The 24,142-nt window shown below is 46.8% G+C and overlaps 33 non-coding genes across 33 annotated transcripts; all 33 read left to right on the top strand.

Moving 5' to 3' along the window:
• Positions 1 to 143: 143 nt before the first annotated feature.
• LOC143137061 (U4 spliceosomal RNA) lies at positions 144 to 284 on the top strand. Its single transcript, XR_012989638.1, has one exon. It is a non-coding gene; the product is annotated as a U4 spliceosomal RNA (small nuclear RNA).
• Positions 285 to 867: 583 nt separating this feature from the next.
• On the top strand, positions 868 to 1,008 carry LOC143137101 (U4 spliceosomal RNA). The gene has a single exon (XR_012989676.1). It is a non-coding gene; the product is annotated as a U4 spliceosomal RNA (small nuclear RNA).
• Positions 1,009 to 1,589: 581 nt separating this feature from the next.
• On the top strand, positions 1,590 to 1,730 carry LOC143137062 (U4 spliceosomal RNA). The gene has a single exon (XR_012989639.1). It is a non-coding gene; the product is annotated as a U4 spliceosomal RNA (small nuclear RNA).
• Positions 1,731 to 2,492: 762 nt separating this feature from the next.
• LOC143137249 (U5 spliceosomal RNA) lies at positions 2,493 to 2,607 on the top strand. The gene has a single exon (XR_012989817.1). It is a non-coding gene; the product is annotated as a U5 spliceosomal RNA (small nuclear RNA).
• Positions 2,608 to 3,187: 580 nt separating this feature from the next.
• LOC143137063 (U4 spliceosomal RNA) lies at positions 3,188 to 3,328 on the top strand. The gene has a single exon (XR_012989640.1). It is a non-coding gene; the product is annotated as a U4 spliceosomal RNA (small nuclear RNA).
• Positions 3,329 to 3,911: 583 nt separating this feature from the next.
• Positions 3,912 to 4,052, top strand: LOC143137139 (U4 spliceosomal RNA). Its single transcript, XR_012989712.1, has one exon. It is a non-coding gene; the product is annotated as a U4 spliceosomal RNA (small nuclear RNA).
• Positions 4,053 to 4,635: 583 nt separating this feature from the next.
• LOC143137084 (U4 spliceosomal RNA) lies at positions 4,636 to 4,776 on the top strand. The gene has a single exon (XR_012989660.1). It is a non-coding gene; the product is annotated as a U4 spliceosomal RNA (small nuclear RNA).
• A 587-nt stretch (positions 4,777 to 5,363) lies between these two features.
• On the top strand, positions 5,364 to 5,504 carry LOC143137104 (U4 spliceosomal RNA). The gene has a single exon (XR_012989679.1). It is a non-coding gene; the product is annotated as a U4 spliceosomal RNA (small nuclear RNA).
• A 583-nt stretch (positions 5,505 to 6,087) lies between these two features.
• On the top strand, positions 6,088 to 6,228 carry LOC143137085 (U4 spliceosomal RNA). The gene has a single exon (XR_012989661.1). It is a non-coding gene; the product is annotated as a U4 spliceosomal RNA (small nuclear RNA).
• A 762-nt stretch (positions 6,229 to 6,990) lies between these two features.
• LOC143137250 (U5 spliceosomal RNA) lies at positions 6,991 to 7,105 on the top strand. Its single transcript, XR_012989818.1, has one exon. It is a non-coding gene; the product is annotated as a U5 spliceosomal RNA (small nuclear RNA).
• A 580-nt stretch (positions 7,106 to 7,685) lies between these two features.
• LOC143137141 (U4 spliceosomal RNA) lies at positions 7,686 to 7,826 on the top strand. The gene has a single exon (XR_012989714.1). It is a non-coding gene; the product is annotated as a U4 spliceosomal RNA (small nuclear RNA).
• A 583-nt stretch (positions 7,827 to 8,409) lies between these two features.
• On the top strand, positions 8,410 to 8,550 carry LOC143137086 (U4 spliceosomal RNA). The gene has a single exon (XR_012989662.1). It is a non-coding gene; the product is annotated as a U4 spliceosomal RNA (small nuclear RNA).
• A 583-nt stretch (positions 8,551 to 9,133) lies between these two features.
• LOC143137064 (U4 spliceosomal RNA) lies at positions 9,134 to 9,274 on the top strand. The gene has a single exon (XR_012989641.1). It is a non-coding gene; the product is annotated as a U4 spliceosomal RNA (small nuclear RNA).
• Positions 9,275 to 9,857: 583 nt separating this feature from the next.
• Positions 9,858 to 9,998, top strand: LOC143137065 (U4 spliceosomal RNA). Its single transcript, XR_012989642.1, has one exon. It is a non-coding gene; the product is annotated as a U4 spliceosomal RNA (small nuclear RNA).
• Positions 9,999 to 10,581: 583 nt separating this feature from the next.
• LOC143137087 (U4 spliceosomal RNA) lies at positions 10,582 to 10,722 on the top strand. The gene has a single exon (XR_012989663.1). It is a non-coding gene; the product is annotated as a U4 spliceosomal RNA (small nuclear RNA).
• Positions 10,723 to 11,484: 762 nt separating this feature from the next.
• On the top strand, positions 11,485 to 11,599 carry LOC143137251 (U5 spliceosomal RNA). The gene has a single exon (XR_012989819.1). It is a non-coding gene; the product is annotated as a U5 spliceosomal RNA (small nuclear RNA).
• A 580-nt stretch (positions 11,600 to 12,179) lies between these two features.
• LOC143136997 (U4 spliceosomal RNA) lies at positions 12,180 to 12,320 on the top strand. The gene has a single exon (XR_012989578.1). It is a non-coding gene; the product is annotated as a U4 spliceosomal RNA (small nuclear RNA).
• A 583-nt stretch (positions 12,321 to 12,903) lies between these two features.
• On the top strand, positions 12,904 to 13,044 carry LOC143137095 (U4 spliceosomal RNA). The gene has a single exon (XR_012989671.1). It is a non-coding gene; the product is annotated as a U4 spliceosomal RNA (small nuclear RNA).
• A 583-nt stretch (positions 13,045 to 13,627) lies between these two features.
• LOC143137088 (U4 spliceosomal RNA) lies at positions 13,628 to 13,768 on the top strand. The gene has a single exon (XR_012989664.1). It is a non-coding gene; the product is annotated as a U4 spliceosomal RNA (small nuclear RNA).
• A 583-nt stretch (positions 13,769 to 14,351) lies between these two features.
• LOC143137066 (U4 spliceosomal RNA) lies at positions 14,352 to 14,492 on the top strand. Its single transcript, XR_012989643.1, has one exon. It is a non-coding gene; the product is annotated as a U4 spliceosomal RNA (small nuclear RNA).
• A 762-nt stretch (positions 14,493 to 15,254) lies between these two features.
• On the top strand, positions 15,255 to 15,369 carry LOC143137252 (U5 spliceosomal RNA). Its single transcript, XR_012989820.1, has one exon. It is a non-coding gene; the product is annotated as a U5 spliceosomal RNA (small nuclear RNA).
• Positions 15,370 to 15,949: 580 nt separating this feature from the next.
• LOC143137102 (U4 spliceosomal RNA) lies at positions 15,950 to 16,090 on the top strand. Its single transcript, XR_012989677.1, has one exon. It is a non-coding gene; the product is annotated as a U4 spliceosomal RNA (small nuclear RNA).
• Positions 16,091 to 16,673: 583 nt separating this feature from the next.
• Positions 16,674 to 16,814, top strand: LOC143137067 (U4 spliceosomal RNA). Its single transcript, XR_012989644.1, has one exon. It is a non-coding gene; the product is annotated as a U4 spliceosomal RNA (small nuclear RNA).
• A 583-nt stretch (positions 16,815 to 17,397) lies between these two features.
• LOC143137068 (U4 spliceosomal RNA) lies at positions 17,398 to 17,538 on the top strand. Its single transcript, XR_012989645.1, has one exon. It is a non-coding gene; the product is annotated as a U4 spliceosomal RNA (small nuclear RNA).
• A 583-nt stretch (positions 17,539 to 18,121) lies between these two features.
• Positions 18,122 to 18,262, top strand: LOC143137070 (U4 spliceosomal RNA). The gene has a single exon (XR_012989647.1). It is a non-coding gene; the product is annotated as a U4 spliceosomal RNA (small nuclear RNA).
• A 583-nt stretch (positions 18,263 to 18,845) lies between these two features.
• On the top strand, positions 18,846 to 18,986 carry LOC143137089 (U4 spliceosomal RNA). The gene has a single exon (XR_012989665.1). It is a non-coding gene; the product is annotated as a U4 spliceosomal RNA (small nuclear RNA).
• Positions 18,987 to 19,569: 583 nt separating this feature from the next.
• Positions 19,570 to 19,710, top strand: LOC143137071 (U4 spliceosomal RNA). The gene has a single exon (XR_012989648.1). It is a non-coding gene; the product is annotated as a U4 spliceosomal RNA (small nuclear RNA).
• Positions 19,711 to 20,297: 587 nt separating this feature from the next.
• LOC143137096 (U4 spliceosomal RNA) lies at positions 20,298 to 20,438 on the top strand. The gene has a single exon (XR_012989672.1). It is a non-coding gene; the product is annotated as a U4 spliceosomal RNA (small nuclear RNA).
• Positions 20,439 to 21,021: 583 nt separating this feature from the next.
• On the top strand, positions 21,022 to 21,162 carry LOC143137072 (U4 spliceosomal RNA). The gene has a single exon (XR_012989649.1). It is a non-coding gene; the product is annotated as a U4 spliceosomal RNA (small nuclear RNA).
• Positions 21,163 to 21,745: 583 nt separating this feature from the next.
• On the top strand, positions 21,746 to 21,886 carry LOC143137073 (U4 spliceosomal RNA). The gene has a single exon (XR_012989650.1). It is a non-coding gene; the product is annotated as a U4 spliceosomal RNA (small nuclear RNA).
• Positions 21,887 to 22,473: 587 nt separating this feature from the next.
• LOC143136998 (U4 spliceosomal RNA) lies at positions 22,474 to 22,614 on the top strand. Its single transcript, XR_012989579.1, has one exon. It is a non-coding gene; the product is annotated as a U4 spliceosomal RNA (small nuclear RNA).
• A 583-nt stretch (positions 22,615 to 23,197) lies between these two features.
• On the top strand, positions 23,198 to 23,338 carry LOC143137002 (U4 spliceosomal RNA). Its single transcript, XR_012989583.1, has one exon. It is a non-coding gene; the product is annotated as a U4 spliceosomal RNA (small nuclear RNA).
• A 583-nt stretch (positions 23,339 to 23,921) lies between these two features.
• Positions 23,922 to 24,062, top strand: LOC143137142 (U4 spliceosomal RNA). The gene has a single exon (XR_012989715.1). It is a non-coding gene; the product is annotated as a U4 spliceosomal RNA (small nuclear RNA).
• The last annotated feature ends 80 nt before the right edge of the window (positions 24,063 to 24,142 follow it).

Raw genomic sequence — 24,142 nt, forward strand, 5'->3', positions numbered from 1 at the left:
TGCTCTACAACAGCACTTGGGTTGTACTTGTACATGGTTTAGCATAGCATAGGATGGATGATATTCTTTAGATAGTTGAGCTCACCAGCTTTGTGATGACTGTTGCCCACACCCGGTCCCAGAACACATTCCCATCTCCAGTCATCTCTGCGCAGTGGCAGTATCGTAGCCTATGAGGTTTATCCGAGGCGCGATTATTGCTAGTTGAAAACTTTACCCAATACCCCGCCTTGACGACTTGAAATATAGTCGGCAATGGCAATTTTTGGTGGTCTCCAAGGAGACTGTTTGGTTGTTGAAAGAAGCGTAAATCAGTGTTCTTGTCGGGTTCAGCGCTTTGTGGGCTGTGCGACTTTGGTGACCTTCCGAACAGTGAGGTAGGAATAGCCTACCTGGTCGTCAACTCTCCGGCGCTTTTTGGGCAGGTCAGAGCAGCAAATTTCGTCTCGGTTCTATTTGGCAATGTACCAGCTGAAGGGAGATATGCATCTAAATATTTTCCCTTTACTCTGGATGTAGTATAGCAAGCAAGTATTGTGTAGTGGCCCGTCATACTCGCCCCACCCCCACCTTAACCTCGGCCCTTACTCCCCTGATCATACCCAGTCTCCGCCTACTTGTGCGACTGCATTTCAGCATCCCAGCATGCAACGGTCGGGTGAAAAAATGATCTGTCATATGCTGTAGTAATTGCTGTATTTTGATGTCATCTTGTGGTGCCCACTGCTCTACAACAGCAATTGGATTGTACTTGTACATGGTTTAGCATAGCATAGGATGGATGATATTCTTTAGATAGTTGAGCTCACCAGCTTTGTGATGACTGTTGCCCACACCCGGTCCCAGAACACATTCCCATCTCCAGTCATCTCTGCGCAGTGGCAGTATCGTAGCCTATGAGGTTTATCCGAGGCGCGATTATTGCTAGTTGAAAACTTTACCCAATACCCCGCCTTGACGACTTGAAATATAGTCGGCAATGGCAATTTCTGGTGGTCTCCAAGGAGACTGTTTGGCTGTTAAAAGAAGCGTAAATCAGTGTTCTTGTCGGGTTCAGCGCTTTGTGGGCTCTGTGACTTGGGTGACCTTCCGAACAGTTAGGTAGTAATAGCCTACCTGGTCGTCAACTCTCCGGTGCTTTTTGGGCAGGTCAGAGCAGCAAATTTTGTCTCTGTTGTATTTGGCAATGTACCAGCTGAAAGGAGATATGCATCTAAATATTTTCCCTTTACTCTGGATGTAGTATAGCAAGCAAGTATTGTGTAGTTGCTCGTCATACTCGCCCCACCCCCACCTTAACCTCGGCCCTTACTCCCCTGATCATACTCAGTCTCCGCCTACTTGTGCGACTTCATTTCAGCATCCCAGCATGCAACGGTCGGGTGAAAAAATGATGTCATATGCTGTAGTAATTGCTGTATTTTGATGTCATCTTGTGGTGCCCACTGCTCTACAACAGCAATTGGATTGTACTTGTACATGGTTTAGCATAGCATAGGATGTATGATATTCTTTAGATAGTTGAACTCACCAGCTTTGTGATGACTGTTGCCCACATCCTGTCCCAGAACACATTCCCATCTCCAGTCATCTCTGCGCAGTGGCAGTATCGTAGCCTATGAGGTTTATCCGAGGCGCGATTATTGCTAGTTGAAAACTTTACCCAATACCCCGCCTTGACGACTTGAAATATAGTCGGCAATGGCAATTTTTGGTGGTCTCCAAGGAGACTGTTTGGTTGTTGAAAGAAGCGTAAATCAGTGTTCTTGTCGGGTTCAGCGCTTTGTGGGCTGTGCGACTTTGGTGACCTTCCGAACAGTGAGGTAGGAATAGCCTACATGGTCGTCAACTCTCCGGCGCTTTTTGGGCAGGTCAGAGCAGCAAATTTCGTCTCGGTTCTATTTGGCAATGTACCAGCTGAAGGGAGATATGCATCTAAATATTTTCCCTTTACTCTGGATGTAGTATAGCAAGCAAGTATTGTGTAGTGGCCCGTCATACTCGCCCCACCCCCACCTTAACCTCGGCCCCTACTTCCCTGATCATACTCAGTCTCCGCCTACTTGTGCGACTGCATTTCAGCATCCCAGCATGCAACGGTCGGGTGAAAAAATGATCTGTTATATGCTGTAGTATTGCTGTATAATTGCTGTAATTGCTGTAACATCATTGTCTGACTCTGAACCGCATTAAACCCAGCATAGTAATGAATGAAACCCCCAAGAGGTTCTCGTCTAGTAGCCGATGTACGACAGCTTCCCAGCATGCTTTGTTGGTTTTCTGGCCTTTGAAAAGAAAAAAAAAGGGAAAAAAAATACTTTTCATGGGCCACTTCTGAAAATGAGTAGGCCGTATGCTGATAACTTCAACATTTGCATGAAGGTAAAGCAATACGTTGAAGGTCTGTGCGTGGTGTTTAGGCTACCTGTAACTCTGATAGTGACCTGTGGCGCTGGCGGTGGCTAGCTCAAGTCATGTTCCAGACTGGCAGAACACTCATGGTTCTCTTCATATCGTATAAATCTTTCGCCTTTTACTAAAGATTTCCGTGGAAAGGACCACTATGAGTTGATATGAATTTTTTGATGCCCCACCATACGGTGGGGTCCCTCGATCTGTGAAAAAGAAGTGCTCTCTGTTTGTTCGTGCGCCGACGTGTACTGCTGATAACGACGAACGAGAGGGAGGAGCTTACACGTTGGCAGCACGGCCTGTTGTTCACGTGTGGTCGAACGTTCTTAGGACAGGTAGATTTCTGAAACTCTGATCACTTTTGTCCTCGTTCTCTTTTGGAGCTCTCTCTTCAAGTAGCCTATGCCCGTCTGAAATATAGCAACCCCCTCGTGTGTGTCTTTATTCCCTGATACAGCCTTTTTTCTGAATGAGTAAGTGGCTCAAGCCTGAAATCATACCGGGAGCTCTTATGCCCAGCTGTTGGAGGTTTATCAGATCAACGTTGTCGGTGTGCAGTTGCTTACGGCCATACCACGCTGAGCACGCCCGATCTCGTCCGATTTCGGAAGCAAAGATCTTGTGGTGCCCACTGCTCTACAACAGCACTTGGGTTGTACTTGTACATGGTTTAGCATAGCATAGGATGGATGATATTCTTTAGATAGTTGAGCTCACCAGCTTTGTGATGACTGTTGCCCACACCCGGTCCCAGAACACATTCCCATCTCCAGTCATCTCTGCGCAGTGGCAGTATCGTAGCCTATGAGGTTTATCCGAGGCGCGATTATTGCTAGTTGAAAACTTTACCCAATACCCCGCCTTGACGACTTGAAATATAGTCGGCAATGGCAATTTTTGGTGGTCTCCAAGGAGACTGTTTGGTTGTTGAAAGAAGCGTAAATCAGTGTTCTTGTCGGGTTCAGCGCTTTGTGGGCTGTGCGACTTTGGTGACCTTCCGAACAGTGAGGTAGGAATAGCCTACCTGGTCGTCAACTCTCCGGCGCTTTTTGGGCAGGTCAGAGCAGCAAATTTCGTCTCGGTTCTATTTGGCAATGTACCAGCTGAAGGGAGATATGCATCTAAATATTTTCCCTTTACTCTGGATGTAGTATAGCAAGCAAGTATTGTGTAGTTGCCCGTCATACTCGCCCCACCCCCACCTTAACCTCGGCCCTTACTCCCCTGATCATACCCAGTCTCCGCCTACTTGTGCGACTGCATTTCAGCATCCCAGCATGCAACGGTCGGGTGAAAAAATGATCTGTCATATGCTGTAGTAATTGCTGTATTTTGATGTCATCTTGTGGTGCCCACTGCTCTACAACAGCAATTGGATTGTACTTGTACATGGTTTAGCATAGCATAGGATGGATGATATTCTTTAGATAGTTGAGCTCACCAGCTTTGTGATGACTGTTGCCCACACCCGGTCCCAGAACACATTCCCATCTCCAGTCATCTCTGCGCAGTGGCAGTATCGTAGCCTATGAGGTTTATCCGAGGCGCAATTATTGCTAGTTGAAAACTTTACCCAATACCCCGCCTTGACGACTTGAAATATAGTCGGCAATGGCAATTTCTGGTGGTCTCCAAGGAGACTGTTTGGCTGTTAAAAGAAGCGTAAATCAGTGTTCTTGTCGGGTTCAGCGCTTTGTGGGCTCTGTGACTTTGGTGACCTTCCGAACAGTTAGGTAGTAATAGCCTACCTGGTCGCCAACTCTCCGGTGCTTTTTGGGCAGGTCAGAGCAGCAAATTTCGTCTCTGTTGTATTTGGCAATGTACCAGCTGAAAGGAGATATGCATCTAAATATTTTCCCTTTACTCTGGATGTAGTATAGCAAGCAAGTATTGTGTAGTTGCTCGTCATACTCGCCCCACCCCCACCTTAACCTCGGCCCTTACTCCCCTGATCATACTCAGTCTCCGCCTACTTGTGCGACTTCATTTCAGCATCCCAGCATGCAACGGTCGGGTGAAAAAATGATCTGTCATATGCTGTAGTAATTGCTGTATTTTGATGTCATCTTGTGGTGCCCACTGCTCTACAACAGCAATTGGATTGTACTTGTACATGGTTTAGCATAGCATAGGATGTATGATATTCTTTAGATAGTTGAACTCACCAGCTTTGTGATGACTGTTGCCCACATCCGGTCCCAGAACACATTCCCATCTCCAGTCATCTCTGCGCAGTGGCAGTATCGTAGCCTATGAGGTTTATCCGAGGCGCGATTATTGCTAGTTGAAAACTTTACCCAATACCCCGCCTTGACGACTTGAAACATAGTCGGCAATGGCAATTTTTGGTGGTCTCCAAGGAGACTGTTTGGTTGTTGAAAGAAGCGTAAATCAGTGTTCTTGTCGGGTTCAGCGCTTTGTGGGCTGTGCGACTTTGGTGACCTTCCGAACAGTGAGGTAGGAATAGCCTACCTGGTCGTCAACTCTCCGGCGCTTTTTGGGCAGGTCAGAGCAGCAAATTTCGTCTCGGTTCTATTTGGCAATGTACCAGCTGAAGGGAGATATGCATCTAAATATTTTCCCTTTACTCTGGATGTAGTATAGCAAGCAAGTATTGTGTAGTTGCCCGTCATACTCGCCCCACCCCCACCTTAACCTCGGCCCTTACTCCCCTGATCATACCCAGTCTCCGCCTACTTGTGCGACTGCATTTCAGCATCCCAGCATGCAACGGTCGGGTGAAAAAATGATCGATCTGTCATATGCTGTAGTAATTGCTGTATTTTGATGTCATCTTGTGGTGCCCACTGCTCTACAACAGCAATTGGATTGTACTTGTACATGGTTTAGCATAGCATAGGATGGATGATATTCTTTAGATAGTTGAGCTCACCAGCTTTGTGATGACTGTTGCCCACACCCGGTCCCAGAACACATTCCCATCTCCAGTCATCTCTGCGCAGTGGCAGTATTGTAGCCTATGAGGTTTATCCGAGGCGCAATTATTGCTAGTTGAAAACTTTACCCAATACCCCGCCTTGACGACTTGAAATATAGTCGGCAATGGCAATTTCTGGTGGTCTCCAAGGAGACTGTTTGGCTGTTAAAAGAAGCGTAAATCAGTGTTCTTGTCGGGTTCAGCGCTTTGTGGGCTCTGTGACTTTGGTGACCTTCCGAACAGTTAGGTAGTAATAGCCTACCTGGTCGCCAACTCTCCGGTGCTTTTTGGGCAGGTCAGAGCAGCAAATTTCGTCTCTGTTGTATTTGGCAATGTACCAGCTGAAAGGAGATATGCATCTAAATATTTTCCCTTTACTCTGGATGTAGTATAGCAAGCAAGTATTGTGTAGTTGCTCGTCATACTCGCCCCACCCCCACCTTAACCTCGGCCCTTACTCCCCTGATCATACTCAGTCTCCGCCTACTTGTGCGACTTCATTTCAGCATCCCAGCATGCAACGGTCGGGTGAAAAAATGATCTGTCATATGCTGTAGTAATTGCTGTATTTTGATGTCATCTTGTGGTGCCCACTGCTCTACAACAGCAATTGGATTGTACTTGTACATGGTTTAGCATAGCATAGGATGTATGATATTCTTTAGATAGTTGAACTCACCAGCTTTGTGATGACTGTTGCCCACATCCGGTCCCAGAACACATTCCCATCTCCAGTCATCTCTGCGCAGTGGCAGTATCGTAGCCTATGAGGTTTATCCGAGGCGCGATTATTGCTAGTTGAAAACTTTACCCAATACCCCGCCTTGACGACTTGAAACATAGTCGGCAATGGCAATTTTTGGTGGTCTCCAAGGAGACTGTTTGGTTGTTGAAAGAAGCGTAAATCTGTGTTCTTGTCGGGTTCAGCGCTTTGTGGGCTGTGCGACTTTGGTGACCTTCCGAACAGTGAGGTAGGAATAGCCTACCTAGTCATCAACTCTCCGGCGCTTTTTGGGCAGGTCAGAGCAGCAAATTTCGTCTCGGTTCTATTTGGCAATGTACCAGCTGAAGGGAAATTTGCATCTAAATATTTTCCCTTTACTCTGGATGTAGTATAGCAAGCAAGTATTGTGTAGTTGCCCGTCATACTCGCCCCACCCCCACCTTAACCTCGGCCCTTACTCCCCTGATCATACTCAGTCTCCGCCTACTTGTGCGACTGCATTTCAGCATCCCAGCATGCAACGGTCGGGTGAAAAAATGATCTGTTATATGCTGTAGTATTGCTGTATAATTGCTGTAATTGCTGTAACATCATTGTCTGACTCTGAACCGCATTAAACCCAGCATAGTAATGAATGAAACCCCCAAGAGGTTCTCGTCTAGTAGCCGATGTACGACAGCTTCCCAGCATGCTTTGTTGGTTTTCTGGCCTTTGAAAAGAAAAAAAAAGGGAAAAAAAATACTTTTCATGGGCCACTTCTGAAAATGAGTAGGCCGTATGCTGATAACTTCAACATTTGCATGAAGGTAAAGCAATACGTTGAAGGTCTGTGCGTGGTGTTTAGGCTACCTGTAACTCTGATAGTGACCTGTGGCGCTGGCGGTGGCTAGCTCAAGTCATGTTCCAGACTGGCAGAACACTCATGGTTCTCTTCATATCGTATAAATCTTTCGCCTTTTACTAAAGATTTCCGTGGAAAGGACCACTATGAGTTGATATGAATTTTTTGATGCCCCACCATACGGTGGGGTCCCTCGATCTGTGAAAAAGAAGTGCCCTCTGTTTGTTCGTGCGCCGACGTGTACTGCTGATAACGACGAACGAGAGGGAGGAGCTTACACGTTGGCAGCACGGCCTGTTGTTCACGTGTGGTCGAACGTTCTTAGGACAGGTAGATTTCTGAAACTCTGATCACTTTTGTCCTCGTTCTCTTTTGGAGCTCTCTCTTCAAGTAGCCTATGCCCGTCTGAAATATAGCAACCCCCTCGTGTGTGTCTTTATTCCCTGATACAGCCTTTTTTCTGAATGAGTAAGTGGCTCAAGCCTGAAATCATACCGGGAGCTCTTATGCCCAGCTGTTGGAGGTTTATCAGATCAACGTTGTCGGTGTGCAGTTGCTTACGGCCATACCACGCTGAGCACGCCCGATCTCGTCCGATTTCGGAAGCAAAGATCTTGTGGTGCCCACTGCTCTACAACAGCACTTGGGTTGTACTTGTACATGGTTTAGCATAGCATAGGATGGATGATATTCTTTAGATAGTTGAGCTCACCAGCTTTGTGATGACTGTTGCCCACACCCGGTCCCAGAACACATTCCCATCTCCAGTCATCTCTGCGCAGTGGCAGTATCGTAGCCTATGAGGTTTATCCGAGGCGCAATTATTGCTAGTTGAAAACTTTACCCAATACCCCGCCTTGACGACTTGAAATATAGTCGGCAATGGCAATTTCTGGTGGTCTCCAAGGAGACTGTTTGGCTGTTAAAAGAAGCGTAAATCAGTGTTCTTGTCGGGTTCAGCGCTTTGTGGGCTCTGTGACTTTGGTGACCTTCCGAACAGTTAGGTAGTAATAGCCTACCTGGTCGCCAACTCTCCGGTGCTTTTTGGGCAGGTCAGAGCAGCAAATTTCGTCTCTGTTGTATTTGCCAATGTACCAGCTGAAAGGAGATATGCATCTAAATATTTTCCCTTTACTCTGGATGTAGTATAGCAAGCAAGTATTGTGTAGTTGCTCGTCATACTCGCCCCACCCCCACCTTAACCTCGGCCCTTACTCCTCTGATCATACTCAGTCTCCGCCTACTTGTGCGACTTCATTTCAGCATCCCAGCATGCAACGGTCGGGTGAAAAAATGATCTGTCATATGCTGTAGTAATTGCTGTATTTTGATGTCATCTTGTGGTGCCCACTGCTCTACAACAGCAATTGGATTGTACTTGTACATGGTTTAGCATAGCATAGGATGTATGATATTCTTTAGATAGTTGAACTCACCAGCTTTGTGATGACTGTTGCCCACATCCGGTCCCAGAACACATTCCCATCTCCAGTCATCTCTGCGCAGTGGCAGTATCGTAGCCTATGAGGTTTATCCGAGGCGCGATTATTGCTAGTTGAAAACTTTACCCAATACCCCGCCTTGACGACTTGAAACATAGTCGGCAATGGCAATTTTTGGTGGTCTCCAAGGAGACTGTTTGGTTGTTGAAAGAAGCGTAAATCAGTGTTCTTGTCGGGTTCAGCGCTTTGTGGGCTGTGCGACTTTGGTGACCTTCCGAACAGTGAGGTAGGAATAGCCTACCTAGTCATCAACTCTCCGGCGCTTTTTGGGCAGGTCAGAGCAGCAAATTTCGTCTCGGTTCTATTTGGCAATGTACCAGCTGAAGGGAAATTTGCATCTAAATATTTTCCCTTTACTCTGGATGTAGTATAGCAAGCAAGTATTGTGTAGTGGCCCGTCATACTCGCCCCACCCCCACCTTAACCTCGGCCCTTACTCCCCTGATCATACTCAGTCTCCGCCTACTTGTGCGACTGCATTTCAGCATCCCAGCATGCAACGGTCGGGTGAAAAAATGATCTGTCACATGCTGTAGTAATTGCTGTATTTTGATGTCATCTTGTGGTGCCCACTGCTCTACAACAGCAATTGGATTGTACTTGTACATGGTTTAGCATAGCATAGGATGGATGATATTCTTTAGATAGTTGAACTCACCAGCTTTGTGATGACTGTTGCCCACACCCGGTCCCAGAACACATTCCCATCTCCAGTCATCTCTGCGCAGTGGCAGTATCGTAGCCTATGAGGTTTATCCGAGGCGCGATTATTGCTAGTTGAAAACTTTACCCAATACCCCGCCTTGACGACTTGAAATATAGTCGGCAATGGCAATTTTTGGTGGTCTCCAAGGAGACTGTTTGGTTGTTGAAAGAAGCGTAAATCAGTGTTCTTGTCGGGTTCAGCGCTTTGTGGGCTGTGCGACTTTGGTGACCTTCCGAACAGTGAGGTAGGAATAGCCTACCTGGTCGTCAACTCTCCGGCGCTTTTTGGGCAGATCAGAGCAGCAAATTTCGTCTCGGTTCTATTTGGCAATGTACCAGCTGAAGGGAAATATGCATCTAAATATTTTCCCTTTACTCTGGATGTAGTATAGCAAGCAAGTATTGTGTAGTTGCCCGTCATACTCGCCCCACCCCCACCTTAACCTCGGCCCTTACTCCCCTGATCATAGCCAGTCTCCGCCTACTTGTGCGACTGCATTTCAGCATCCCAGCATGCAACGGTCGGGTGAAAAAATGATCTGTCATATGCTGTAGTAATTGCTGTATTTTGATGTCATCTTGTGGTGCCCACTGCTCTACAACAGCAATTGGATTGTACTTGTACATGGTTTAGCATAGCATAGGATGGATGATATTCTTTAGATAGTTGAGCTCACCAGCTTTGTGATGACTGTTGCCCACACCCGGTCCCAGAACACATTCCCATCTCCAGTCATCTCTGCGCAGTGGCAGTATCGTAGCCTATGAGGTTTATCCGAGGCGCGATTATTGCTAGTTGAAAACTTTACCCAATACCCCGCCTTGACGACTTGAAATATAGTCGGCAATGGCAATTTTTGGTGGTCTCCAAGGAGACTGTTTGGCTGTTAAAAGAAGCGTAAATCAGTGTTCTTGTCGGGTTCAGCGCTTTGTGGGCTCTGTGACTTGGGTGACCTTCCGAACAGTTAGGTAGTAATAGCCTACCTGGTCGTCAACTCTCCGGTGCTTTTTGGGCAGGTCAGAGCAGCAAATTTCGTCTCTGTTGTATTTGGCAATGTACCAGCTGAAAAGAGATATGCATCTAAATATTTTCCCTTTACTCTGGATGTAGTATAGCAAGCAAGTATTGTGTAGTTGCTCGTCATACTCGCCCCACCCCCACCTTAACCTCGGCCCTTACTCCCCTGATCATACTCAGTCTCCGCCTACTTGTGCGACTTCATTTCAGCATCCCAGCATGCAACGGTCGGGTGAAAAAATGATCTGTCATATGCTGTAGTAATTGCTGTATTTTGATGTCATCTTGTGGTGCCCACTGCTCTACAACAGCACTTGGGTTGTACTTGTACATGGTTTAGCATAGCATAGGATGGATGATATTCTTTAGATAGTTGAGCTCACCAGCTTTGTGATGACTGTTGCCCACATCCGGTCCCAGAACACATTCCCATCTCCAGTCATCTCTGCGCAGTGGCAGTATCGTAGCCTATGAGGTTTATCCGAGGCGCGATTATTGCTAGTTGAAAACTTTACCCAATACCCCGCCTTGACGACTTGAAACATAGTCGGCAATGGCAATTTTTGGTGGTCTCCAAGGAGACTGTTTGGTTGTTGAAAGAAGCGTAAATCAGTGTTCTTGTCGGGTTCAGCGCTTTGTGGGCTGTGTGACTTTGGTGACCTTCCGAACAGTGAGGTAGGAATAGCCTACCTAGTCATCAACTCTCCGGCGCTTTTTGGGCAGGTCAGAGCAGCAAATTTCGTCTCGGTTCTATTTGGCAATGTACCAGCTGAAGGGAGATATGCATCTAAATATTTTCCATTTACTCTGGATGTAGTATAGCAAGAAAGTATTGTGTAGTGGCTCGTCATACTCGCCCCACGCCCACCTTAACCTTGGCCCTTACTCCCCTGATCATACTCAGTCTCCGCCTACTTGTGCGACTGCATTTCAGCATCCCAGCATGCAACGGTCGGGTGAAAAAATGATCTGTTATATGCTGTAGTATTGCTGTATAATTGCTGTAATTGCTGTAACATCATTGTCTGACTCTGAACCGCATTAAACCCAGCATAGTAATGAATGAAACCCCCAAGAGGTTCTCGTCTAGTAGCCGATGTACGACAGCTTCCCAGCATGCTTTGTTGGTTTTCTGGCCTTTGAAAAGAAAAAAAAAGGGAAAAAAAATACTTTTCATGGGCCACTTCTGAAAATGAGTAGGCCGTATGCTGATAACTTCAACATTTGCATGAAGGTAAAGCAATACGTTGAAGGTCTGTGCGTGGTGTTTAGGCTACCTGTAACTCTGATAGTGACCTGTGGCGCTGGCGGTGGCTAGCTCAAGTCATGTTCCAGACTGGCAGAACACTCATGGTTCTCTTCATATCGTATAAATCTTTCGCCTTTTACTAAAGATTTCCGTGGAAAGGACCACTATGAGTTGATATGAATTTTTTGATGCCCCACCATACGGTGGGGTCCCTCGATCTGTGAAAAAGAAGTGCCCTCTGTTTGTTCGTGCGCCGACGTGTACTGCTGATAACGACGAACGAGAGGGAGGAGCTTACACGGTAGCAGCACGGCCTGTTGTTCACGTGTGGTCGAACGTTCTTAGGACAGGTAGATTTCTGAAACTCTGATCACTTTTGTCCTCGTTCTCTTTTGGAGCTCTCTCTTCAAGTAGCCTATGCCCGTCTGAAATATAGCAACCCCCTCGTGTGTGTCTTTATTCCCTGATACAGCCTTTTTTCTGAATGAGTAAGTGGCTCAAGCCTGAAATCATACCGGGAGCTCTTATGCCCAGCTGTTGGAGGTTTATCAGATCAACGTTGTCGGTGTGCAGTTGCTTACGGCCATACCACGCTGAGCACGCCCGATCTCGTCCGATTTCGGAAGCAAAGATCTTGTGGTGCCCACTACTCTACAACAGCACTTGGGTTGTACTTGTACATGGTTTAGCATAGCATAGGATGGATGATATTCTTTAGATAGTTGAGCTCACCAGCTTTGTGATGACTGTTGCCCACACCCGGTCCCAGAACACATTCCCATCTCCAGTCATCTCTGCGCAGTGGCAGTATCGTAGCCTATGAGGTTTATCCGAGGCGCGATTATTGCTAGTTGAAAACTTTACCCAATACCCCGCCTTGACGACTTGAAATATAGTCGGCAATGGCAATTTTTGGTAGTCTCCAAGGAGACTGTTTGGTTGTTGAAAGAAGCGTAAATCAGTGTTCTTGTCGGGTTCAGCGCTTTGTGGGCTGTGCGACTTTGGTGACCTTCCGAACAGTGAGGTAGGAATAGCCTACCTGGTCGTCAACTCTCCGGCGCTTTTTGGGCAGGTCAGAGCAGCAAATTTCGTCTCGGTTCTATTTGGCAATGTACCAGCTGAAGGGAGATATGCATCTAAATATTTTCCCTTTACTCTGGATGTAGTATAGCAAGCAAGTATTGTGTAGTGGCCCGTCATACTCGCCCCACCCCCACCTTAACCTCGGCCCTTACTCCCCTGATCATACCCAGTCTCCGCCTACTTGTGCGACTGCATTTCAGCATCCCAGCATGCAACGGTCGGGTGAAAAAATGATCTGTCATATGCTGTAGTAATTGCTGTATTTTGATGTCATCTTGTGGTGCCCACTGCTCTACAACAGCAATTGGATTGTACTTGTACATGGTTTAGCATAGCATAGGATGGATGATATTCTTTAGATAGTTGAGCTCACCAGCTTTGTGATGACTGTTGCCCACACCCGGTCCCAGAACACATTCCCATCTCCAGTCATCTCTGCGCAGTGGCAGTATCGTAGCCTATGAGGTTTATCCGAGGCACGATTATTGCTAGTTGAAAACTTTACCCAATACCCCGCCTTGACGACTTGAAATATAGTCGGCAATGGCAATTTCTGGTGGTCTCCAAGGAGACTGTTTGGCTGTTAAAAGAAGCGTAAATCAGTGTTCTTGTCGGGTTCAGCGCTTTGTGGGCTCTGTGACTTGGGTGACCTTCCGAACAGTTAGGTAGTAATAGCCTACCTGGTCGTCAACTCTCCGGTGCTTTTTGGGCAGGTCAGAGCAGCAAATTTTGTCTCTGTTGTATTTGGCAATGTGCCAGCTGAAAGGAGATATGCATCTAAATATTTTCCCTTTACTCTGGATGTAGTATAGCAAGCAAGTATTGTGTAGTTGCTCGTCATACTCGCCCCACCCCCACCTTAACCTCGGCCCTTACTCCCCTGATCATACTCAGTCTCCGCCTACTTGTGCGATTTCATTTCAGCATCCCAGCATGCAACGGTCGGGTGAAAAAATGATCTGTCATATGCTGTAGTAATTGCTGTATTTTGATGTCATCTTGTGGTGCCCACTGCTCTACAACAGCAATTGGATTGTACTTGTACATGGTTTAGCATAGCATAGGATGTATGATATTCTTTAGATAGTTGAACTCACCAGCTTTGTGATGACTGTTGCCCACATCCGGTCCCAGAACACATTCCCATCTCCAGTCATCTCTGCGCAGTGGCAGTATCGTAGCCTATGAGGTTTATCCGAGGCGCGATTATTGCTAGTTGAAAACTTTACCCAATACCCCGCCTTGACGACTTGAAACATAGTCGGCAATGGCAATTTTTGGTGGTCTCCAAGGAGACTGTTTGGTTGTTGAAAGAAGCGTAAATCAGTGTTCTTGTCGGGTTCAGCGCTTTGTGGGCTGTGCGACTTTGGTGACCTTCCGAACAGTGAGGTAGGAATAGCCTACCTAGTCATCAACTCTCCGGCGCTTTTTGGGCAGGTCAGAGCAGCAAATTTCGTCTCGGTTCTATTTGGCAATGTACCAGCTGAAGGGAAATTTGCATCTAAATATTTTCCCTTTACTCTGGATGTAGTATAGCAAGCAAGTATTGTGTAGTGGCCCGTCATACTCGCCCCACCCCCACCTTAACCTCGGCCCTTACTCCCCTGATCATACTCAGTCTCCGCCTACTTGTGCGACTGCATTTCAGCATCCCAGCATGCAACGGTCGGGTGAAAAAATGATCTGTCACATGCTGTAGTAATTGCTGTATTTTGATGTCATCTTGTGGTGCCCACTGCTCTACAACAGCAATTGGATTGTACTTGTACATGGTTTAGCATAGCATAGGATGTATGATATTCTTTAGATAGTTGAACTCACCAGCTTTGTGATGACTGTTGCCCACATCCTGTCCCAGAACACATTCCCATCTCCAGTCATCTCTGCGCAGTGGCAGTATCGTAGCCTATGAGGTTTATCCGAGGCGCGATTATTGCTAGTTGAAAACTTTACCCAATACCCCGCCTTGACGACTTGAAATATAGTCGGCAATGGCAATTTTTGGTGGTCTCCAAGGAGACTGTTTGGTTGTTGAAAGAAGCGTAAATCAGTGTTCTTGTCGGGTTCAGCGCTTTGTGGGCTGTGCGACTTTGGTGACCTTCCGAACAGTGAGGTAGGAATAGCCTACCTGGTCGTCAACTCTCCGGCGCTTTTTGGGCAGGTCAGAGCAGCAAATTTCGTCTCGGTTCTATTTGGCAATGTACCAGCTGAAGGGAGATATGCATCTAAATATTTTCCCTTTACTCTGGATGTAGTATAGCAAGCAAGTATTGTGTAGTGGCCCGTCATACTCGCCCCACCCCCACCTTAACCTCGGCCCCTACTTCCCTGATCATACTCAGTCTCCACCTACTTGTGCGACTGCATTTCAGCATCCCAGCATGCAACGGTCGGGTGAAAAAATGATCTGTTATATGCTGTAGTATTGCTGTATAATTGCTGTAATTGCTGTAACATCATTGTCTGACTCTGAACCGCATTAAACCCAGCATAGTAATGAATGAAACCCCCAAGAGGTTCTCGTCTAGTAGCCGATGTACGACAGCTTCCCAGCATGCTTTGTTGGTTTTCTGGCCTTTGAAAAGAAAAAAAAAGGGAAAAAAAATACTTTTCATGGGCCACTTCTGAAAATGAGTAGGCCGTATGCTGATAACTTCAACATTTGCATGAAGGTAAAGCAATACGTTGAAGGTCTGTGCGTGGTGTTTAGGCTACCTGTAACTCTGATAGTGACCTGTGGCGCTGGCGGTGGCTAGCTCAAGTCATGTTCCAGACTGGCAGAACACTCATGGTTCTCTTCATATCGTATAAATCTTTCGCCTTTTACTAAAGATTTCCGTGGAAAGGACCACTATGAGTTGATATGAATTTTTTGATGCCCCACCATACGGTGGGGTCCCTCGATCTGTGAAAAAGAAGTGCCCTCTGTTTGTTCGTGCGCCGACGTGTACTGCTGATAACGACGAACGAGAGGGAGGAGCTTACACGGTAGCAGCACGGCCTGTTGTTCACGTGTGGTCGAACGTTCTTAGGACAGGTAGATTTCTGAAACTCTGATCACTTTTGTCCTCGTTCTCTTTTGGAGCTCTCTCTTCAAGTAGCCTATGCCCGTCTGAAATATAGCAACCCCCTCGTGTGTGTCTTTATTCCCTGATACAGCCTTTTTTCTGAATGAGTAAGTGGCTCAAGCCTGAAATCATACCGGGAGCTCTTATGCCCAGCTGTTGGAGGTTTATCAGATCAACGTTGTCGGTGTGCAGTTGCTTACGGCCATACCACGCTGAGCACGCCCGATCTCGTCCGATTTCGGAAGCAAAGATCTTGTGGTGCCCACTACTCTACAACAGCACTTGGGTTGTACTTGTACATGGTTTAGCATAGCATAGGATGGATGATATTCTTTAGATAGTTGAGCTCACCAGCTTTGTGATGACTGTTGCCCACACCCGGTCCCAGAACACATTCCCATCTCCAGTCATCTCTGCGCAGTGGCAGTATCGTAGCCTATGAGGTTTATCCGAGGCGCGATTATTGCTAGTTGAAAACTTTACCCAATACCCCGCCTTGACGACTTGAAATATAGTCGGCAATGGCAATTTCTGGTGGTCTCCAAGGAGACTGTTTGGCTGTTAAAAGAAGCGTAAATCAGTGTTCTTGTCGGGTTCAGCGCTTTGTGGGCTCTGTGACTTGGGTGACCTTCCGAACAGTTAGGTAGTAATAGCCTACCTGGTCGTCAACTCTCCGGTGCTTTTTGGGCAGGTCAGAGCAGCAAATTTTGTCTCTGTTGTATTTGGCAATGTACCAGCTGAAAGGAGATATGCATCTAAATATTTTCCCTTTACTCTGGATGTAGTATAGCAAGCAAGTATTGTGTAGTTGCTCGTCATACTCTCCCCACCCCCACCTTAACCTCGGCCCTTACTCCCCTGATCATACTCAGTCTCCGCCTACTTGTGCGACTTCATTTCAGCATCCCAGCATGCAACGGTCGGGTGAAAAAATGATCTGTCATATGCTGTAGTAATTGCTGTATTTTGATGTCATCTTGTGGTGCCCACTGCTCTACAACAGCAATTGGATTGTACTTGTACATGGTTTAGCATAGCATAGGATGTATGATATTCTTTAGATAGTTGAACTCACCAGCTTTGTGATGACTGTTGCCCACATCCTGTCCCAGAACACATTCCCATCTCCAGTCATCTCTGCGCAGTGGCAGTATCGTAGCCTATGAGGTTTATCCGAGGCGCGATTATTGCTAGTTGAAAACTTTACCCAATACCCCGCCTTGACGACTTGAAATATAGTCGGCAATGGCAATTTTTGGTGGTCTCCAAGGAGACTGTTTGGTTGTTGAAAGAAGCGTAAATCAGTGTTCTTGTCGGGTTCAGCGCTTTGTGGGCTGTGCGACTTTGGTGACCTTCCGAACAGTGAGGTAGGAATAGCCTACCTGGTCGTCAACTCTCCGGCGCTTTTTGGGCAGGTCAGAGCAGCAAATTTCGTCTCGGTTCTATTTGGCAATGTACCAGCTGAAGGGAGATATGCATCTAAATATTTTCCCTTTACTCTGGATGTAGTATAGCAAGCAAGTATTGTGTAGTGGCCCGTCATACTCGCCCCACCCCCACCTTAACCTCGGCCCCTACTTCCCTGATCATACTCAGTCTCCGCCTACTTGTGCGACTGCATTTCAGCATCCCAGCATGCAACGGTCGGGTGAAAAAATGATCTGTCACATGCTGTAGTAATTGCTGTATTTTGATGTCATCTTGTGGTGCCCACTGCTCTACAACAGCAATTGGATTGTACTTGTACATGGTTTAGCATAGCATAGGATGTATGATATTCTTTAGATAGTTGAACTCACCAGCTTTGTGATGACTGTTGCCCACATCCTGTCCCAGAACACATTCCCATCTCCAGTCATCTCTGCGCAGTGGCAGTATCGTAGCCTATGAGGTTTATCCGAGGCGCGATTATTGCTAGTTGAAAACTTTACCCAATACCCCGCCTTGACGACTTGAAATATAGTCGGCAATGGCAATTTTTGGTGGTCTCCAAGGAGACTGTTTGGTTGTTGAAAGAAGCGTAAATCAGTGTTCTTGTCGGGTTCAGCGCTTTGTGGGCTGTGCGACTTTGGTGACCTTCCGAACAGTGAGGTAGGAGTAGCCTACCTGGTCGTCAACTCTCCGGCGCTTTTTGGGCAGATCAGAGCAGCAAATTTCGTCTCGGTTCTATTTGGCAATGTACCAGCTGAAGGGAGATATGCATCTAAATATTTTCCCTTTACTCTGGATGTAGTATAGCAAGCAAGTATTGTGTAGTTGCCCGTCATACTCGCCCCACCCCCACCTTAACCTCGGCCCTTACTCCCCTGATCATAGCCAGTCTCCGCCTACTTGTGCGAATGCATTTCAGCATCCCAGCATGCAACGGTCGGGTGAAAAAATGATCTGTCATATGCTGTAGTAATTGCTGTATTTTGATGTCATCTTGTGGTGCCCACTGCTCTACAACAGCAATTGGATTGTACTTGTACATGGTTTAGCATAGCATAGGATGGATGATATTCTTTAGATAGTTGAGCTCACCAGCTTTGTGATGACTGTTGCCCACACCCGGTCCCAGAACACATTCCCATCTCCAGTTATCTCTGCGCAGTGGCAGTATCGTAGCCTATGAGGTTTATCCGAGGCGCGATTATTGCTAGTTGAAAACTTTACCCAATACCCCGCCTTGACGACTTGAAATATAGTCGGCAATGGCAATTTTTGGTGGTCTCCAAGGAGACTGTTTGGCTGTTAAAAGAAGCGTAAATCAGTGTTCTTGTCGGGTTCAGCGCTTTGTGGGCTCTGTGACTTGGGTGACCTTCCGAACAGTTAGGTAGTAATAGCCTACCTGGTCGTCAACTCTCCGGTGCTTTTTGGGCAGGTCAGAGCAGCAAATTTCGTCTCTGTTGTATTTGGCAATGTACCAGCTGAAAGGAGATATGCATCTAAATATTATCCCTTTACTCTGGATGTAGTATAGCAAGCAAGTATTGTGTAGTTGCTCGTCATACTCGCCCCACCCCCACCTTAACCTCGGCCCTTACTCCCCTGATCATACTCAGTCTCCGCCTACTTGTGCGACTTCATTTCAGCATCCCAGCATGCAACGGTCGGGTGAAAAAATGATCTGTCATATGCTGTAGTAATTGCTGTATTTTGATGTCATCTTGTGGTGCCCACTGCTCTACAACAGCAATTGGATTGTACTTGTACATGGTTTAGCATAGCATAGGATGTATGATATTCTTTAGATAGTTGAACTCACCAGCTTTGTGATGACTGTTGCCCACATCCGGTCCCAGAACACATTCCCATCTCCAGTCATCTCTGCGCAGTGGCAGTATCGTAGCCTATGAGGTTTATCCGAGGCGCGATTATTGCTAGTTGAAAACTTTACCCAATACCCCGCCTTGACGACTTGAAACATAGTCGGCAATGGCAATTTTTGGTGGTCTCCAAGGAGACTGTTTGGTTGTTGAAAGAAGCGTAAATCAGTGTTCTTGTCGGGTTCAGCGCTTTGTGGGCTGTGTGACTTTGGTGACCTTCCGAACAGTGAGGTAGGAATAGCCTACCTAGTCATCAACTCTCCGGCGCTTTTTGGGCAGGTCAGAGCAGCAAATTTCGTCTCGGTTCTATTTGGCAATGTACCAGCTGAAGGGAGATATGCATCTAAATATTTTCCATTTACTCTGGATGTAGTATAGCAAGAAAGTATTGTGTAGTGGCTCGTCATACTCGCCCCACGCCCACCTTAACCTTGGCCCTTACTCCCCTGATCATACTCAGTCTCTGCCTACTTGTGCGACTGCATTTCACCATCCCAGCATGCAACGGTCGGGTGAAAAAATGATCTGTCATATGCTGTAGTAATTGCTGTATTTTGATGTCATCTTGTGGTGCCCACTGCTCTACAACAGCAATTGGATTGTACTTGTACATGGTTTAGCATAGCATAGGATGGATGATATTCTTTAGATAGTTGAGCTCACCAGCTTTGTGATGACTGTTGCCCACACCCGGTCCCAGAACACATTCCCATCTCCAGTTATCTCTGCGCAGTGGCAGTATCGTAGCCTATGAGGTTTATCCGAGGCGCGATTATTGCTAGTTGAAAACTTTACCCAATACCCCGCCTTGACGACTTGAAATATAGTCGGCAATGGCAATTTTTGGTGGTCTCCAAGGAGACTGTTTGGCTGTTAAAAGAAGCGTAAATCAGTGTTCTTGTCGGGTTCAGCGCTTTGTGGGCTCTGTGACTTGGGTGACCTTCCGAACAGTTAGGTAGTAATAGCCTACCTGGTCGTCAACTCTCCGGTGCTTTTTGGGCAGGTCAGAGCAGCAAATTTCGTCTCTGTTGTATTTGGCAATGTACCAGCTGAAAGGAGATATGCATCTAAATATTTTCCCTTTACTCTGGATGTAGTATAGCAAGCAAGTATTGTGTAGTTGCTCGTCATACTCGCCCCACCCCCACCTTAACCTCGGCCCTTACTCCCCTGATCATACTCAGTCTCCGCCTACTTGTGCGACTTCATTTCAGCATCCCAGCATGCAACGGTCGGGTGAAAAAATGATCGATCTGTCATATGCTGTAGTAATTGCTGTATTTTGATGTCATCTTGTGGTGCCCACTGCTCTACAACAGCAATTGGATTGTACTTGTACATGGTTTAGCATAGCATAGGATGTATGATATTCTTTAGATAGTTGAACTCACCAGCTTTGTGATGACTGTTGCCCACATCCGGTCCCAGAACACATTCCCATCTCCAGTCATCTCTGCGCACTGGCAGTATCGTAGCCTATGAGGTTTATCCGAGGCGCGATTATTGCTAGTTGAAAACTTTACCCAATACCCCGCCTTGACGACTTGAAACATAGTCGGCAATGGCAATTTTTGGTGGTCTCCAAGGAGACTGTTTGGTTGTTGAAAGAAGCGTAAATCAGTGTTCTTGTCGGGTTCAGCGCTTTGTGGGCTGTGTGACTTTGGTGACCTTCCGAACAGTGAGGTAGGAATAGCCTACCTAGTCATCAACTCTCCGGCGCTTTTTGGGCAGGTCAGAGCAGCAAATTTCGTCTCGGTTCTATTTGGCAATGTACCAGCTGAAGGGAGATATGCATCTAAATATTTTCCATTTACTCTGGATGTAGTATAGCAAGAAAGTATTGTGTAGTGGCTCGTCATACTCGCCCCACGCCCACCTTAACCTTGGCCCTTACTCCCCTGATCATACTCAGTCTCCGCCTACTTGTGCGACTGCATTTCACCATCCCAGCATGCAACGGTCGGGTGAAAAAATGATCTGTCATATGCTGTAGTAATTGCTGTATTTTGATGTCATCTTGTGGTGCCCACTGCTCTACAACAGCACTTGGGTTATACTTGTACATGGTTTAGCATAGCATAGGATGGATGATATTCTTTAGATAGTTGAGCTCACCAGCTTAGTGATGACTGTTGCCCACACCCGGTCCCAGAACACATTCCCGTCTCCAGTCATCTCTGCGCAGTGGCAGTATCGTAGCCTATGAGGTTTATCCGAGGCGCGATTATTGCTAGTTGAAAACTTTACCCAATACCCCGCCTTGACGACTTGAAATATAGTCGGCAATGGCAATTTTTGGTGGTCTCCAAGGAGACTGTTTGGTTGTTGAAAGAAGCGTAAATCAGTGTTCTTGTCGGGTTCAGCGCTTTGTGGGCTGTGCGACTTTGGTGACCTTCCGAACAGTGAGGTAGGAATAGCCTACCTGGTCGTCAACTCTCCGGCGCTTTTTGGGCAGGTCAGAGCAGCAAATTTCGTCTCGGTTCTATTTGGCAATGTACCAGCTGAAGGGAAATATGCATCTAAATATTTTCCCTTTACTCTGGATGTAGTATAGCAAGCAAGTATTGTGTAGTGGCCCGTCATACTCGCCCCACCCCCACCTTAACCTCGGCCCTTACTCCCCTGATCATACTCAGTCTCCGCCTACTTGTGCGACTGCATTTCAGCATCCCAGCATGCAACGGTCGGGTGAAAAAATGATCTGTCATATGCTGTAGTAATTGCTGTATTTTGATGTCATCTTGTGGTGCCCGCTGCTCTACAACGGCACTTGGATTGTACTTGTACATGGTTTAGCATAGCATAGGATGGATGATATTCTTTAGATAGTTGAGCTCACCAGCTTTGTGATGACTGTTGCCCACACCCGGTCCCAGAACACATTCCCGTCTCCAGTCATCTCTGCGCAGTGGCAGTATCGTAGCCTATGAGGTTTATCCGAGGCGCGATTATTGCTAGTTGAAAACTTTACCCAATACCCCGCCTTGACGACTTGAAATATAGTCGGCAATGGCAATTTTTGGTGGTCTCCAAGGAGACTGTTTGGTTGTTGAAAGAAGCGTAAATCAGTGTTCTTGTCGGGTTCAGTGCTTTGTGGGCTGTGCGACTTTGGTGACCTTCCGAACAGTGAGGTAGGAATAGCCTACCTGGTCGTCAACTCTCCGGCGCTTTTTGGGCAGGTCAGAGCAGCAAATTTCGTCTCGGTTCTATTTGGCAATTTACCAGCTGAAGGGAAATATGCATCTAAATATTTTCCCTTTACTCTGGATGTAGTATAGCAAGCAAGTATTGTGTAGTGGCCCGTCATACTCGCCCCACCCCCACCTTAACCTCGGCCCTTACTCCCCTGATCATACTCAGTCTCCGCCTACTTGTGCGACTTCATTTCAGCATCCCAGCATGCAACGGTCGGGTGAAAAAATGATCGATCTGTCATATGCTGTAGTAATTGCTGTATTTTGATGTCATCTTGTGGTGCCCGCTGCTCTACAACAGCACTTGGATTGTACTTGTACATGGTTTAGCATAGCATAGGATGGATGATATTCTTTAGATAGTTGAGCTCACCAGCTTTGTGATGACTGTTGCCCACACCCGGTCCCAGAACACATTCCCATCTCCAGTCATCTCTGCGCAGTGGCAGTATCGTAGCCTATGAGGTTTATCCGAGGCGCGATTATTGCTAGTTGAAAACTTTACCCAATACCCCGCCTTGACGACTTGTAATATAGTCGGCAATGGCAATTTTTGGTGGTCTCCAAAGAGACTGTTTGGTTGTTGAAAGAAGCGTAAATCAGTGTTCTTGTCGGGTTCAGCGCTTTGTGGGCTGTGCGACTTTGGTGACCTTCTGAACAGTGAGGTAGGAATAGCCTACCTGGTCGTCAACTCTCCGGCGCTTTTTGGGCAGGTCAGAGCAGCAAATTTCGTCTCGGTTCTATTTGGCAATGTACCAGCTGAAGGGAAATATGCATCTAAATATTTTCCCTTTACTCTGGATGTAGTATAGCAAGCAAGTATTGTGTAGTTGCCCGTCATACTCGCCCCACCCCCACCTTAACCTCGGCCCTTACTCCCCTGATCATACTCAGTCTCCGCCTACTTGTGCGACTACATTTCAGCATCCCAGCATGCAACGGTCGGGTGAAAAAATGATCTGTCATATGCTGTAGTAATTGCTGTATTTTGATGTCATCTTGTGGTGCCCGCTGCTCTACAACAGCACTTGGATTGTACTTGTACATGGTTTAGCATAGCATAGGATGGATGATATTCTTTAGATAGTTGAGCTCACCAGCTTTGTGATGACTGTTGCCCACACCCGGTCCCAGAACACATTCCCATCTCCAGTCATCTCTGCGCAGTGGCAGTATCGTAGCCTATGAGGTTTATCCGAGGCGCGATTATTGCTAGTTGAAAACTTTACCCAATACCCCGCCTTGACGACTTGTAATATAGTCGGCAATGGCAATTTTTGGTGGTCTCCAAGGAGACTGTTTGGTTGTTGAAAGAAGCGTAAATCAGTGTTCTTGACGGGTTCAGCGCTTTGTGGGCTGTGCGACTTTGGTGACCTTCCGAACAGTGAGGTAGGAATAGCCTACCTGGTCGTCAACTCTCCCGCGCTTTTTGGGCAGGTCAGAGCAGCAAATTTCGTCTCGGTTCTATTTGGCAATGTTCCAGCTGAAGGGAAATTTGCATCTAAATATTTTCCCTTTACTCTGGATGTAGTATAGCAAGCAAGTATTGTGTAGTGGCCCGTCATACTCGCCCCACCCCCACCTTAACCTCGGCCCTTACTCCCCTGATCATACTCAGTCTCCGCCTACTTGTGCGACTGCATTTCAGCATCCCAGCATGCAACGGTCGGGTGAAAAAATGATCTGTCATATGCTGTAGTAATTGCTGTATTTTGATGTCATCTTGTGGTGCCCGCTGCTCTACAACAGCACTTGGATTGTACTTGTACATGGTTTAGCATAGCATAGGATGGATGATATTCTTTAGATAGTTGAGCTCACCAGCTTTGTGATGACTGTTGCCCACACCCGGTCCCAGAACACATTCCCATCTCCAGTCATCTCTGCGCAGTGGCAGTATCGTAGCCTATGAGGTTTATCCGAGGCGCAATTATTGCTAGTTGAAAACTTTACCCAATACCCCGCCTTGACGACTTGAAATATAGTCGGCAATGGCAATTTCTGGTGGTCTCCAAGGAGACTGTTTGGCTGTTAAAAGAAGCGTAAATCAGTGTTCTTGTCGGGTTCAGCGCTTTGTGGGCTGTGCGACTTTGGTGACCT

Source organism: Alosa pseudoharengus, unplaced genomic scaffold (assembly GCF_046254945.1).
Source record: "Alosa pseudoharengus isolate Yale_2024_CS ecotype anadromous, Long Island Sound unplaced genomic scaffold, YU_APseudo_1.1 YU_APseudo_1.1_scf_20, whole genome shotgun sequence".
NCBI lineage: Eukaryota > Metazoa > Chordata > Actinopteri > Clupeiformes > Clupeidae > Alosa > Alosa pseudoharengus.